The sequence below is a fragment of the Tripterygium wilfordii genome, unplaced genomic scaffold (assembly GCF_013401445.1).
Source record: "Tripterygium wilfordii isolate XIE 37 unplaced genomic scaffold, ASM1340144v1 ctg31, whole genome shotgun sequence".
NCBI lineage: Eukaryota > Viridiplantae > Streptophyta > Magnoliopsida > Celastrales > Celastraceae > Tripterygium > Tripterygium wilfordii.
In genome coordinates this window covers 43957-61571 of record NW_024056289.1, presented here as the reverse complement: position 1 = coordinate 61571, position 17615 = coordinate 43957, and the positions used below count along the sequence as shown (strand labels likewise).

The window sequence follows — 17615 nt, the reverse complement described above, 5'->3', positions numbered from 1 at the left end:
TATATATTAATAAAGAAGCTTTACTTGTAGCATGCCTCCCATGGAAGAAACATTAACAATCCTTGGTGAATCAGATAGCTGGAGAAGGGGAATGTGTGCCTCAACCATTATTTTCGAACCATAATGGTTGGTATCGATGCATTCTTGAGCCAACTGATCATAAATTTCAATTATTTTACTCTAATCTACATACAGAGGAGCATCCGGTGACTGCGAAATAAATTAACTTCGTAATTACCAGATATATACGTACGCCTCTCAAGTCTCATCCCTTGTTTAAATTATAATTTATTTTAATTACCTCGCTAGAAAACGAAGTAGGATTACCAACGATCGTAGATCCACCACAATATGCATTGTTCACCTCTACATATATATATATCGAGTGTAACTATTAATTTAATGAAGGTAAGTCAGGGGATGGTAATGAGTAGAACTAAACCAACTGATACCATTGAATTAATGCTACAATGTTGGCGCTCTTTAGTATGATTAATTTGTATTAATCTCAATTAAACAAAGCCCAATGTTGGCGCTCTTTCATGGTATAAAGAAATGCAAACTAAGGCCCATACGCACCCAATCAATAGTCAATACTGCTATCTGCAGCACGAATAAAGTGCTTTTTTGTTAACGACAAATCAGGTGTGAGAGTACGCGTACCTTATTCGTTTTACAATGTTAACGACAAATACACAAACACAACATATTCCAAGCAATATGTCGAGACCACCTTCATTGAGCCATTTCCCATATAAGAGGAAGTGCTAGCGTATGCAAACCAAACCATCGATAGTCAATACTTCTATCTCCAGCACAAATGAACTGTCTCTTTGTGTGTCGATTTGTTGTCCCTAAAGACTGCAGTGTAGGATTTGTAATGATTTGGGTCAGATAAGTTGTTCTTTAATTCTATGTGAATGGCATCTCAGTTGCATGCACTTTAAATTATAGCCACACACGAATAGTACGAGGAGTAGTGCTGCTGTTCTGGAAGTGGTAAAATCTTTGGGGTGTGTGGGCCCAAATAACATGATTTGAAACCTATTTTATCGTAATGGACTTAGCTTGATTTATGGGCCTTCAATTGGGTCTTTAATGGGAGGATATGGACGCCCATTCAATGGAATGGATTAGGGCTTGGTACCTGGAAGGCTGGAACTCCAGAGGGCTGTATTGAGTTTGAGTCCATTGCTTGCTTACAAGGTACTTCGAGGGTTCGGGTCCATGGGTCACTCTAAGGTCTATACAATCTTTGTTCCATTATTGCCACCAAAAAGCTGATTAAGGTTCAAAGAAAGATGCCGGAATTGATGTTTTCAGTCTATCAAAAAAATTAATAATACAACAAAATTGAAAAAAAAAAATTTGAGTGAAATATATTTTCCATAAATGTTCAACACTCCAACTTGCCATGTAACTCCTCTGTAAGGCTAGTAGTCTTTTAATATATTAGAATAAAATTATCGCTATTATTATTGATTCCATTGTTACCATCTATGCATTGTCTGTACATGATTTATTATTTATTTATTTTTGTTATTTCTGGCTCAAAAGTTGGTTTATGCTTCCAAGAAGGGATATATTCCATGTATAATGTTGGTCCAAAACTACAAATTATATGCAGACAAACACTCTCATCACCATGATAGTACTATTTTTAACATTTGAATAATATAATACCAACTTGTTTTATCGAGTATGAAGACGTCAGATATGGAATATATTCCTTATCTTGATTATTGAAAGACTAATAATTTATAAGCTTAATTACTGAATAATTGAGTATTAGAAGCTAAAGAAGTAGCTAAGAATATGGTTGTTTGTTGATCCTTTTCCAAATCTGGCATATATTGATATATATATCTTGGCCGACTTCGGACCGGATAAGGATTGCGTCATTGGCGGACAAACAACAATAGGAGCACATGGACTACAGCCCATTCGACGGAATGGATTAGGAATGTTGGAACTCTAGAAGACCATAGCCCCGTTTGGCAAAGCAGTATGACAAGCATTTATGTTTGTATCTAGTATAAATGTTTTGTGCATGCCAAACGACCATTTTCGGACACATAATCCGAGACAATTCTGGAGCAATATTATGCTACTTTTGGAATGCTCCTCTTGGGGACAATTTTGGTAGCAATTTCATTTCCTTCCCATATTGTCCTCACTCTTTTAGTGTTATCCCCCTAATACCCTCAAACCAATATCGCACTAATTAATTAATTAATTATCTTTATTTTATAAATTAATTAATAATATTTATTTTACAATTAACTAATTATATTTATTTTATTTTAATTAATTATATTTATTTTTATAACTAATAATATTTATTTTATTTAATTAATTATATTTATTTTGTAAATTAATTATTATTTATTTTTACATTTATATGTATCTGTAACAACTAAAATCCATAAAACCCTTGCACGTAATTTGTCACAAAATGTTACCAGCAAAAGTTCAACCAAACAATATCAAGCATTCATGCAACATATCTGCTACTAAAATTGTCCAGCATTTCTGCTACCATCATTTCTACCGGCATATCTACTACTTTGAAAATTGTTTACCAAACTAGGCCCATATTAAAGAGCTAATACTTAATAGAAGTCGTGGTAAAATCAAATTGTGTCAATTTAATTACTAAAAGCTTAATTTGAGTCAATTTAATCAACCGGGCATAATTTGTTAATTTCGGTGGTCAATCTACTGAAGTGACAGGTCGACCGTTAAACTAATATTAAATAAAATTAATATTAAATATTGACAATGTGGTAGAATTATACCACCCTCACTATTCTCACTTGTTAAGACATAAGAGACTATTAAAACAATTACTAGAGAGTCCATACTTTATATATTCACAATGGAGATGGTCGTCCATACCTTATATACTCAAACATCCTCTCGTCTCCCATATTTAATCAATAAGTATTTTTTTTTTGTTCGCACACAACAATGAAAAATTGACCAGTTAAATGAGTTGATGTGTTTCGACAATATTGTCTTCACATGAATATATTTAATAAATCAGGTAGATATTATTATTATTATTTTCCATTGTCACCATTTATGCATTGTCTGTACATGAATTTTTTAATGGCCGGCTAAACAGTTTATTTATGCTTCCAAAAAGGAGTATATTCCATGTATAATGTTCGTACAAATTATATGCAGACAAACACTCTCATCACCATGATACTATGAAATTACTATTTTTAACATTTTGAATAGTATAATACCAACTTGTTATTGAGCATGAAAACGTCAGATATGGAATATATTCCTTATCTTGATTATTGAAAGACTAATAATTTATAAGTTTAGTTACTGAATAATTGAGTACTAGAAACCAAAGAAGTAATATGGTCGCTTGTGATGTTCCAAATATTTGAATCACTATTATTAAGGTTTGAAAACTCTATATATTCCTAATAATTTCTTTCATAACTGATCATAACAATATTAAGTTATTTAATTACATTGACTTTCATTATTACGTTGTCTAATTACATGTTATGGTTGATTATGGTTGAATTTGTTAGGGATACATGACACTCCCGTATTAGGTTTGAGGAATTACAATATGGTCGAAAATCTAGCAAAAACTTTTATAAGTTTTTAATAGGATGATGCTTGAGATCCCCAAAAAGTGATCACAAAAGACCCCCCATTTAATGTGAAGTGGATCCTACATGTGTGTTTTTAATCAATGACTATTTTAATGTCACATAGATTTAGGGGACTTTTGGGGGTCTCTAGCAATGTACCTTTTAATAATATCTAATCGACAAACACATGCAGACAGTGATCACGATATACATAGTTCTAAGTAATAATATATAATACTGCCAAATTATTTTTTGAGAATGAAAACGTCAGATATGGAATAGATTCCTTATCCTGATATGGTCGTTTGTGATGTTCCAAATATTTGAATTAATATTGAGAGATTGGAGGAAATACAATATGGTCGAAGATGTAGCAAAAACTTAATTGTATAAATACTTGTGCTTCAAGTTCAAGCTTCAGAACAAAAACCTTAATAGGAGCAATAAGAAGTAGCTAGACAAATACATCATGTCTTTCTTTGGTACGTTTTTAATTTAATTATGTTTTCTAACTCAAATTAGTACTGCTAATGCAATGGAGCTCCTGTATTTTCTTAATGGTGCTGCAGAATGCTTGGCCATGGTTGAGGATGGTAAGCTAGAGAATATGGAGGATCAGGTAAAAAAAGCCTAATAGATAATATATATATATATGGTCATTTTCAGTAATAATTTTATTTTTACTGCTTGTATTACACTTCTAATGAATTTCCTATAATATTTTTTTTATTACATGTGATAAGTAAAACCGAAATAAGTTTAATTCCATTTATAATTAAATTGTCAAATATTGTACATGTCCAGATTAAAGAGCAAGTGAATCGCGTGAAATCGTTTTTGGGTTCAATGGAAGATGGAGATATGAGTATTTCAGCTTATGACACAGCTTGGATTGCCCTAATACCAGACTCAAACCATACTGGAACTCCACAGTTTCCATCTTGTTTAGACTGGATCACCCAAAATCAATTGTCGGATGGTTCATGGGGTGATCCTCGTTATTTCTTGTCGTATGATCGGATCCTCAATAGCTTAGCTTGCGTTATTGCTCTCAAGACATGGAACATTCACCCTGACAAATGCCAAAGAGGTAGCTTAGCTAGTCAATATATATATATATGTTAGCACTGACAACTAGTGAAATAATAGTACAAATTTTAAGTTGGTTAGCCTAAATATATATATATATATATATATATGTATAATTGATTGATATTAATTTACTTAATTTGTGTGGCAATAAATAATTAATAGGAATATCGTTTTTGAATGAGAAAATGAGTATGCTGGAAAAGGAGAATGAGGAGCACTTTCTTGGAGGCTTTGAGATTGTTTTCCCTTCCATTCTAGATATGGCTCGAAGATTAGACATTCAACTTCCTGATGATAATATTTGTTCAGCTTTGCAAGACATCATATTCAAGAGAAACCTCAAACTCACAAGGTATTTAATTATATAAGTAATATTACTCTTCTGAATTAATATACTTAGCCCCCAATATATATGGGATACTAATTTATCATATATGCACGTGTTATTTTATGCAATATATGTAGGATATCAAAAGAAGGGATACACAATGTGCCCACAACAGTACTCTTCAGCTTGGAAGGACTACAAGACATGGATTTGGACTGGGAAAAGATTCTGAAGATGCAGAGCAAAGATGGGTCATTCTTGTCCTCCCCATCCTCCACTGCTTATGCATATTTGCAAACTAAAGACCAAAACTGCTTCAAATATGTAAACAAGGTCGTCCAAAGATTCAACGGTGCAGGTAAATCAACTTAATTTCTAACTTTACTGATTCCCCGGTGCATGTACCTATATAAATTAACTATTTTGTATCATATTGTTGTTGTAAGCCCCGACGATGTATCCTGTGGACTTGTACGAACGACTGTGGACTGTAGATCGCTTGGAGCGCCTAGGAATCACTAGATTTTTCAAGCAAGAGATTGAAGAATATATGAATCATGTCCACAGGTGTGATTATGATATCATACATATATATATTAAGATAGTAATTACCTCTCGAAGAATTAACTGAATTTTCAATATTTAGGTGTTGGACTGAGGATGGAATATCCTGGTCAAGCAATTTCCGACTTCACGATATTGATGATACATCTATGGGATTCTACTTGCTTAGATTGTATGGTTATGAAGTTTCTCCAGGCAAGACGTGTATATTACATACATATCATAAATTAATTAAGTAATTTTAGACTATATTATTAATTTATAATGGTGATTTAAAATTAGGTTTTGTTTTGATTTGTATGTTTGGCAGATGCATTTGGGTATTCAACGGAAGGGAAGGAATTCAGATGCTATTTAGGACAGTGGAATGAGGCAATCAGTGTAATGTTTAACTTGTACAGGGCTTCCCAAATGTTATTTCCGGGAGAGAAAATTCTACAAGAAGCGAACAAGTTTGCATCCAAATTCTTGAGCGGAAACGAGAAGCTAGTCGATTCATTGATAAATGGGTTATACCCAAAGACTTAGCTGGTGAGGTGCGTATTTAAGTATTCACATGAGATGATCAAATATAGGGTTGGCCCTCAGACCCGATTTATGCAAGAACATTGACCGCGTCCGACGGGCCAGGACGAGTGGGCCTGAGAAAAGTGACTGTTTACTATAAAAAAAAAAAAAACCCTCAAATGTTGATTATTTATCATTTGAAGCAGATTGGGTTGGCATTGGACGTTCCATGGTACGGATGCTTGCCTCGAGTACAAGCGAGATTCTATGTGGACCAATATGGGGCTGGAGATGTTGTACATATTGGCAAGACCCTTTTCAGGTAATTAATTAATTATTTATTTTTCTATCCCATTTTAATTCCACATATATATATATACAATTTAATTTAATTTAATTAGTTTATTAACATCTATATATATATATATATATATAACAGGGAGCCCTTCATTGACAACGACATGTACCTACATCTTGCAAAGCTGGATTACAACCGTTGCCAATCGTTGCATCAGATCGAATGGAACAATATCCAAAAGTACTAAACCTTAATATATATATAGATCCCTCACTGTATCTATAATTTTCTACATATTGACATGAATAGATATAATAAATATTATACAGGTGGTACGAAGGATTTAAATTAGGAGATTTTGGGGTAAGCACACGAGATCTTCTTTGCTTATATTTTATGTGTGCAGCCAGTATTTTTGAGCCGGAAAATAAGAGAGAGCGACTCGCTTGGGCGAAAACTGTAATTCTGGTAGAAACTATTTCATCTTATTTTGATAAAACAGAGAACTCAACAAAGCAGAGGATGTCCTTTGTTAGCGAATTCCAAAAATCTAAGAGTTCAAGACAAGACACTAAAGGGAGGTGAGTAACCACAATTAATGTTTTAACTATTATTTTTAGATTGAGATTATTAATTAACTAAAATTTTATTCAAGAAAACAAAATTAAAATTCTACTTTAATTGAAATACAATTTTCAATACTAAAAATTTTAAACTATTTATTGAAGATTGGAGACAAACGATACCACACAATTGATACTTATCCGGAAGCTACTTGAAACCCTAAATCAGTTTTCTCTGGATGCATTGGAGGCTTATGATCAAGACATTACTCACCATCTCTATCACTCTGTGAGTTCTTTTATTCTCTATTACCAGATTTTATTTGATTTTTGTGGATAAGTTGCAGATCTTATTGAAGAGAGAACAAAGCAGATACAAATACAAACAGAAATAGAAACAGAAACTAAGGGACATGACAAGCGATGGCCGACTATAACAAAAGAAACTAAGCGTTTGCCCGTTTGAGGTGTTCAAGGGTGTTAAGAAGGATTGGGTTCGTCCCGAACACCTCCCAACCCTTGACTGTTTCAGGCGATCAGGACTATTGGGACAAAACCTCTCTACATCCCAGAATTTACTAAAATACCTACCCCTTTTGGCAGTGCAATGCAGTGCAGACATTGGCTCTTTAAATAGTCTAATAAAGGGCATTTTTGGAATATAATACATAAAAACTTTAATGAACACCTCCTAACACCCCTTCAAAAAGAACAAAGGTTATATTTAAAAATCCCAACACCCCTAAACACCTCAAACGGGCAAGCCCTAAGAGACACTAACTTTCGTAATTAATTACATCTTGATCAATTGCCATTTTATATCAAATTAATTAATTGAACTTACATAGTAATAATAATAATTATTATTATTCGTATTCGTATTCGTATTAGTATTAGTATTAGTATTAATAGTAGTAATTAACGTTAACGTGAGAGTACTGGACTCGAACTGTATTTCTAGTTCAAGTCTGAATTAAAACCTATATAACTTGTTGAACATATTAAGGTCTCAAAAAGCATATAGTTGAAAAAGAAAATCGAGAAACTATCTAAGAAGTTGGTTAAATATTTTTTTATGTAGTGGGAAAAATGGATGCTGGCATGGCAAGAAGAAGGAGAGGGACGGGGAGAAGAAGCAGAACTTTTGGTGCAAACGACAAATCTCATGGCTGGACATCAGGTCTCCGAGGAAAGTTCAAAGCATGGTGCTTTTTGCGAACCACTCTTCAACCTCGTTAACAAAATTTGCTGTCAACTACACAATCATCGGCAATCCAAGTACAAGCAAGAAGAGGTAATTAATTAACCAAGTTGCTAAATATTCTAATAACTTGGGTAGGTAGGTATGCTATATGTATTTTCCTCCTCCAATAATACTAATAAACATTTCTATAACTCCATCTTTAGACACAGGGCAATGGTGGAGCCACTGATATCATCATAATGCCCCTATTGGAGGATATTGTGTGATTAGATTAGATTAGATTAGTTGATTCTATGTCAATAATTGCGGCTGATTATTGTGTGATTAGATTAGTTGGTTATGTCAATAATTTCGGCTGATATGTCAACAATTCGGCTGATATGTCCATAATTTCGGCTGATTAGATTAATTGATTCTATGTCAATATTTTCGGCTGTGTCAATATTTTCGGCTGATTCTATGGCATAATTCTAGTGCTTATATATGTAAGCAATATGAGTTCATGAATAATAAGAATGAAAAGCTTTCTGTCTCTGCATCTTTATTTTCTACATGGTATCAGAGGAAGTTCGTCCTCATAAATCTGCTTCTATTTGTTTTGTCTAAAAATGGCAGAAATCATTCCTGTTATTTCAAAAGCAGAATCATCTGCTGTTGTTGTTTCTAATCCTTTTGAGACCAATTCAAATCTTCGTCTAAGTTCGAGTCTTTTAAATGAATTTAATTACCTCCCTTGGTCAAGAACTGTTTCTTTGGCCCTTGGAGGGAGATCCAAGCTTGGATTTATCAATAAGGATACTGTTGTTCCGAATGATAAATCACTCGAGTATGAAACTTGGCTTGCCACAGATCAGATGGTGCGATCTTGGCTATTGAATTCGATGGAAATACATTTAGCTGAAATCTTCAGCTATGCCGACTCTGCTGCAGACATGTGGGAAGCCATCAAAGAGATGTATGGCAACCAAAATAATGCTGCCCGTGTGTTCCAACTTCAAAGAGACATAGCTTGTCTTCACCAAGAAGGTAAATCTTTTGTTCAATTTCTTGGTAATCTAAAAAGCATGTGGAATGAATTGGCAGTGTACAGACCACATACTACAGATTCAGCAACCTTGCTGAAAAGGGCTGAGGAGGATAAGATTTTTCAATTATTGGCCAATCTAGCACCAGAATATGAAGATCTTCGCAGTCGTATTCTAATGAATCATGAGTTACCATCTCTCGCAAGTGTGTGTTCTACCATTCAGCGGGAAGAAGTTCGTAGAAAAGTTATGAATGTCAACATCAAATCTGATTTGTCTGAAACTCGGGCATATGTCGCTCATGTTAGGCAAACTGAAGAGAAGGGGTACAAAGGAAGACGACCAGACTTGAAGTGTACTCATTGCAACAATTCAGGCCACACAAAAGATAGATGTTGGGTTCTACATCCTGAATTGAAACCAAGATTTTCAAAAGATAATAAGGGTACTCCAAGACGTTCACAATCATCAGGATACAAGGCCAATCATGTGACTACGTCTACTTCAGATGAATTGTCAAGGTTTACATCTAGCCCTGTTACTCTTATAAATGAATTTGCATCTTACCTTCAGGCTAAACAAGGTGCTCAAGAGAAGAATGAACCTGAAAAATCACAATCATATGCCTTGCTCGGAAAGTTTGCGGGTTTTTTGGCTGAGAATAAGTCTGTCTCTACCAAAGACATATCAGGTATTTTGAATGCTTTTTCCAATGCTCTAACTGTTAGTAAAGTACATAATTGTTGGGTTATAGATTCAGGTGCTACTGATCATGTGACTAATAGTCCAAACAATCTATTTGACTTTGAAACATTATTTCCTCCATCTCTAATATCTGTAGCCAATGGTAACGATGCAACTGTGGTTGGACGAGGAAAAGTAAAATTGCTCTCTAAAAATGTGGCATCATCAGCTCTTTACGTCCCTTCTTTTCCCTTTCAACTTCTTTCAGTTGGAAAGCTTGTAACTGCCTTAAATTGTTGTGCTATTTTTTCTCCTCACAAAGTTGTTTTTCAGGATCTTATCACCAAGAAGACGATTGGTGAAGGGTTTTTTCTATCAAGGGCTTTATTACCTTTCCAATGATGTTCCCACGTCTCGGGGTTTTCATGTAAACGCTTATTCATCTTCAAATCAATCGTTATGGCATCAACGCTTAGCTCATCCTTCAGAGCCCATTCTATCCAAGATTTTTCCAAATCTGCATAAATCTTCAATAAGTTGTGATGTATGTCACCTGTCAAAATCTACTAGACTATCATTTCCGTCTTCTGATTCTCATTCCAATAAAATATTTGATTTAGTGCATTCCGATGTTTGGGGTCCAACTCTTGAATCTTTTGATGGCTACAAATATTTTGTTACTTTTTGTTGACGACTACTCTCGATTTACTTGGCTGTATCTTTTAAAATCAAAAAGTGATGTTGCCAATGTATTTCAAGATTTTCATCAGCTTGTTCTCACTCAATTCTCAACCAAAATCAAAGTCCTACGATCAGATAATGGCACTGAATTTATGACACACATTATGTCACAATACTTGAGCATGCATGGCATTATTCATCAAACTAGTTGTGTTGGTACTCCACAACAAAATGGAATAGCCGAGAGAAAAAACCGTGACTTATTAGAGAAAACTCGAGCATTAATGTTTCAAATGAGTGTTCCCAAAGTTTTTTGGTCTCAAGGGGTGTCCACGGCAGCTTATCTCATTAATCGACTACCAAGTCGCATTTTGCACTTTAACTCTCCTTATGAGTTGTTGACAGGTCAAAAACCAGCTTTAGAGCATCTTAAAGTGTTCGGATGTTCTTGCTATGTACACATTCAAGCTTCCCAGCGTGACAAGCTAGAACCTCGAGCTGTCAAGTGTGTCTTTCTAGGCTATTCACCAACCAAGAAGGGGTATAAATGCTACAATCCTACTACTAGACGGCTCCTTGTTACTAGGGATGTCAGGTTTGAGGAAAATGCTTCTTTCTTCCCTCAAACTAAGCATATATTCAATCAGGGGGAGCTAGATCAATTTCCTTTGCCTATCACAACACCTGAATTGTCAGTACATGATCAGGGTGCTCCTACTCCAGATTCGGTACCTTTGTCTAGTGAATCAAGTAATGGTGACATACCTCAACAAGATACTGCAAGTGAAGTAGTGACACCACCAGCATCAATTTTGGGTGATAGTGTGGCTCTTCCTAAACAACGTCACTCCATTCGTACACGACATCCACCATCCAAACTACAAGACTACATGGTTTACTCGGTAAGACACCCAATCACTGATGTTCTTGGATATCAAAAATTGTCCACTTCACATGCAGCCTATCTTAGCAGTATTTCTAGCAACATGGAACCTCAAAGTTTTCATGAGGCTAATAAACAAGAAGTGTGGCAGCATGCAATGCAAGAAGAGCTTATGGCTCTAGAAGAAAACCACACCTGGAGTATTGTTCCAATACCACCAGATAAACAGGCAGTTGGCAGTCGATGGGTATACAAGATAAAATTCAAGTCTGATGGATCAATTGAGAGGCATAAGGCTCGCTTAGTTGCGCAAGGCTTCACTCAAACTTATGGAGTAGATTATAAGGAGACCTTCGCACCCGTTGCGAAGATGACTACAGTTCGTACATTGCTTTCGGTGGCTGTGAATCATGGATGGTCCTTGTCTCAAATGGACGTTAAAAATGCATTTTTGCATGGTGATCTCAAGGAAGAGGTGTATATGAAATTGCCACCGGGACATCCTCAAAGCAATAATTCTAGTCTTGTGTGCAGGTTGCATAAATCAATCTACGGATTGAAGCAATCTCCTCGTGCATGGTATGCAAAGTTGAGTGCCGTGCTTGAGGAAATTGGTTTCAAAAGGAGTAATGCAGACCATTCTTTATTTGTTCGCACCAGATCCAATGAAAGGTTGGTTGTTCTAATTTATGTTGATGATCTCATTATTACTGGTACTCATGATACAGCTATTCACAACCTTAAAAAGATCCTTCATCAAAGATTTTCTATTAAGGATCTCGGTGCTCTTAAATATTTCCTGGGAATAGAAATGGCCACATCGCACAAAGGGCTTTTCTTGAATCAACGGAAATATGTGTTAGATTTACTTCGTGAAGCAAATATGGTTGATTGCAAATCAGCCAAGACACCGCTAAACAGTAAGCTTCAGCTCTCTATGCATGGTGAGCCTCTTGATTCTGCTCAACCTTATCAACAGTTAGTTGGCAAACTCATCTACCTTACCATCACAAGGCCGGATATTAGTCATGCAGTCAGCCTCGTAAGTCAGTTTATGCATTCTCCTACCATTGATCATATGATCATGGTCAAAAGGATTCTTCGCTACCTAAAGGGATCTGTTGGTCGCGGCATTCTGGTGCAGAATAACGGTCACTCTCAAATTCTTGGATATACCGATGCTGATTGGGCAGGTAATACTCTTGATCGGAAATCCACAACTGGATATTGTGTGTTTATCGGGGGGAACCTGGTTTCATGGAAAAGTAAAAAACAGGCTGTTGTTGCGCGTTCAAGTGCGGAAGCAGAATATCGAGCTATGGCTTCTGCTGCCTCTGAACTTATGTGGTTAAAGGCGTTGCTTATTGACCTTGGTATCTCTACCTCTCAACCTATGACTCTTTGTTGTGATAATCAAGCGGCTATGCACATAGCCTCTAATCCAGTTTTTCATGAACGAACTAAACATATCGAGGTTGATTGTCATTACATTCGGGAACAAGTTCAAGCTCAAGCCATTGCTACTAGATACACTCGGACTCAAGATCAACTTGCGGACATATTCACAAAGGCTCTACCTTCGGCTCAGTTTACTCGAATACTTTCCAAGCTTGGCTCGATCAACCTACTCGATCCAGCTTGAGGGGGAGTATTGGAGGATATTGTGTGATTAGATTAGTTGATTATGTCAATAATTTCGGCTATGTCAATATCCGAAATTATTGTGTGATTAGATTAGATTAGATTAGTTGATTCTATGTCAATAATTGCGGCTGATTATTGTGTGATTAGATTAGTTGGTTATGTCAATAATTTCGGCTGATATGTCAACAATTCGGCTGATATGTCCATAATTTCGGCTGATTAGATTAATTGATTCTATGTCAATATTTTCGGCTGTGTCAATATTTTCGGCTGATTCTATGGCATAATTCTAGTGCTTATATATGTAAGCAATATGAGTTCATGAATAATAAGAATGAAAAGCTTTCTGTCTCTGCATCTTTATTTTCTACAGCCCCAAATAGAGGGAGACATGCAACAACTTGTGCAGATGGTACTCAATCATTCTGATGGCATCAACTTCAATATGAAGCAAGTATTTCTCTTGGTTACAAAGACCTTCTACTGCAATGCCGTTATTCATCCAGACACTCTGGATTCCCACATTGCTAAAGTACTCTTTGAGAGAGTTAATTAAACTTTAATTTTCTTAACTATTAATGTGAGCAGTACGTACTCTTGTCTCTCATGTGTCATGTGTGTAAGAGAGACTATTCTCCAACAAAGTTGAACTCCGATCCTTTGATTTGTGTTTTTGAGTCATTTATGTTGGTGTATTCTAAATTGAATGAAATATAATTAAGTATTTAATTTCTCACCTTGATCAGCCTATTAAGTGTGTTTTCTCGAGTTTAATTTCTTACATTATCTGAACGTACGACGCGCATGGGCGACAAACCAGCCAGAAAAGTTCAGTAACAATTTTCAGAATTACCGAACGCTATGCCGTTATATTCAAATCCTGATCTCCAGCTTCCATAATAATAATTGAAGAATCTCCTTCTAAAATAATATGATCAAAACCCGGCCAACTCACTGACTAATTTCACCACTTGGAGAGCGGCCATGGCTTCATCTAGTGTAGGTTCAATCAAAGACTGCCGCACAAGTGAGGTACTGGCATGCCATGACATCGATCCCCACAAGCATCTCTGAAAATATCACCGAACCCAGTACACAGAGTTTGAGAAGTGATCCTATTCATATCATTTTGGCTGATTGGTGGAAATTTAAAAAGAAAAACTCAATCTTAGGTTCTTTGGCTTGTTTAATTCCTGTATGTGTTTGCTGGCAGCTTTGGAAAGCCAGGAACAAGTCTAGATTCGAAGACTTTGGTCTAAAAAGTCATGAGATCACTAATTGTGTCATTGATCAAATTAGATTGATTTTCAAAGCTCTTGCAAAACTCACCGGGACATTTGCAAAGACACTTTCTTAAATACTCTTTTCAATTTACCTGTGAAGGCTCAAAAGAAAGGCAGGATGACTGTTTTATATTGGAACCCTCCTCCTCATTCTTATGTGAAAATAAACTGTGATGGTAGTGTGCTTGGTCACAATGGTGATGCTGGTGGGGGGTGTTTGTTGAGAGATCACAATGGTCAATTTGTGGCTGGTTTATCTAATTATTATGGTGCTTACTCTATTACTTGGACCGAAATGAAGGCTATTTATGATGGCATCTGCCTTGCTAAATCCCTAGGATTTAATCATATCCAGGTCGAATCTGACTCTTTGGTTGCTATTAACATTCTGTCATCTATCTATCATTGTTCTTGGAAAGTTATTTATATTAAAAGACAGATTGAAGAAAGTTATGGATCTATGGATATCCAGTTTAAGCACATCTTCAGGGAAATCAATGGTTGTGCAGATTTTCTAGCCACAAAAGCTTCACAAGGTAAGCAATCTAGCTACTTCTACAGATACAACGACCTTCCAGCTCAAGTTAAAGGTATGATATACATTGACTCGATGGGGGTCCCTGCCATGAGACAGATTAACTGCTAATGTTCTATTTTTAGGCTTTTGTCTACCCTTTTGGTTTGTTATTGTTATGGTTTGTTCTTTTCCTCCTTGGTGCTTGTTCTCTTATTCTGTTTGTCCATGGGTTAGGTTTACTCCCCCCATTGTGAGCCACCGGAGAAGGGCTATTCTTCTCCTCATGAAATAAATTTTCCGGTTTCCTTAAAAAAAAAAAAAAAAAAAAGTGGCAGCATCCCAATTCACCATAATGAAATCATTTTGTGAACCCTTCCATATCTGTAAATCGGCTGACATATATATTAGAGTGGGTTGTTGAAGCAACTACATTACCCCCTCCTGAGCCGAATCAAATTAAGGCTTCCGCTGAGAGAATGCCAATTTGTGCAACTGTAGGATGCATGAAAACATCATAATGAAAATACTTAACCCAAAGAGCGAGCAACTGAAAATACTTATTAGCAAAATACTTAACTGGTGACATATATGTACAAAATATATGACCGGCTAAATACAAATATCTAGTGTTGAATAGAAAATCGCATAAACAAAAATGTAAAAAAGAAACAAATTGAACCAAGCACGCAGAATACAGAAATATCTAATGTTGAATACGAGTATATACCCATTTTGATAACCGAAAGATACGACTCGTTTCAAATCAGTCACCGAGTTTTTAAATTTTCCAACTCGGTGACTCACTGATCATTTTTTTCTCACGACAGGTCTCCCAGACACCAAAAAGTGACCTGTGACAGCTGGACATCCCCGCGGTATTTTTTTTATACAGTCAGCACCATTGACATTTAAAAAAAAAAAGTAATCAAGTCTACTATTGATAATCTAAGTTTAAAGGGGTAACCGACATATTTGTGATTCAGTGAGAATAGTAAGAAGACAAATTCTCCACCCCATTCATATGATAGATTAGTGCAGCGTTTATTAGGGTAAGATATACTTTTAAGTTTTAATGAACTCTTAGACTTTGAAAATCTTAGTGGTATATTATGTGTATAAGGTATGTGTGCATCTTGCATATCTTCGATCCCTTCTATTACGAGAGTCTTGTGTAAAGGTGTTGATTATTCTATTTAACTTTTAAAGAAAATTTTGATATATGATCCTCCGATTCTCTTTTATGAGTTGTTACCCCATCGTGATCGTGAGATACGTAGTAAATAACATATCTCCAGTTTCGTGCAATGTGAGAGTTTTGTGTACAATTGTACAAGTATTGTTTTTTATTTTTATTTTTTTCCTTTTTAATTTTTTTTATACATAATCATCGGGAATTAGGGATGGCAATCCTACCCGCTGGTCCGGGGATCTGACCCAAAATTTCGGGTTCGGGTGCCACCCGGGTTTAGGGTTTAATTAGGGGACGGGTAGGGTATGGTAATGCCATACCCAACCCAAACTTAATACTTTAATAAATAAATATTTATATATATATATATATCATATATTGTACATATATATATGAATATTAATTTGTATTTAGTATACTTATCTTCTTATATTTTTCATAATGAAATATATGATATGCTCTCCTAGTCCATATTATATATAATTATATACTCAATACTTCATTTCAATTCATCAACTCAAATATAGTCAATACCTCCTAAACCCTAAACCATACTTCCTAAGGACCTAAACCCTACGTCCCTACTCCCTAAACCTTAAACCCTAACTAAATATATGATATGCTCTCCTAGTCCATGTTATATATAATTATATACTCAATACTTCATTTCAATTCATCAACTCAAATATACTCAATACGTCCTAAACCCTAACTAAATAACAAAACCAAAATATCTTTTTTATTGTAATTTGGATCATTATAATCATATACGTAAACCCTAAATTCTAAACCCTATGTGGTAATAAACCCTAAGTAAACCTTATGTAGTCATAAACCCTAAGAAAACCCTATACATTATATAGTATAAATAGTTAAATACTTTATACTATGATGTATATATTAATATAATTTATTTTTAAAGTTTATAACAAATCAAATATTCAAACATACTAGTTTGATAATCTCGACACTCTAATTCTCTAAATATTAGTTTAAATATAAAAAAAGAAATTGAACTCCCCGCCGGGTCTGGGTCCGGGTCCCGGTCCCGGTCCGGTATCCCCATCCCCGTCGGGGTCGGAGACGGGGATCCTTGAATCTCAAGGGGCGAGGATGGGGACAGGGATGGGGTTCGGGGACGGGGATGAGGATGGCATACCCGTCCCCGCCCCGCCCCGTTGCCATCCCTATCGGGAATCTCTTTTGTGAGCTGTGACCCACGTGAGGTAGTAGTAGGTAGCAGCCTGTTAATTTAGTGTGTTGGGTGATGTAATTAACATAGAATATGGACCGTTCTTCATGTCTTGACATGAATCATATTTAAAATTAGAATATTCGCTAGGGAAGAAAAGAAAGAGAGATTATAATTATATGCATGGTAGTCACAATTATTGCAGTTTTAAAAATTATTCCTAGTCACTAATTGTCTACTTTTTTTTTTTTTTTAAATATCATTGAAATATGTTTTTTACTATAATCAAACTTTAGGCACATATATGTCTAACCCAGTCGATTGTTAACCGAACCACC

The 17615-nt window shown here is 35.5% G+C and overlaps 1 pseudogene; it reads left to right on the top strand.

Annotated features, from left to right (window-relative positions):
• Positions 1 to 402: 402 nt before the first annotated feature.
• LOC119994932 lies at positions 403 to 13652 on the top strand (annotated as a pseudogene).
• The last annotated feature ends 3963 nt before the right edge of the window (positions 13653 to 17615 follow it).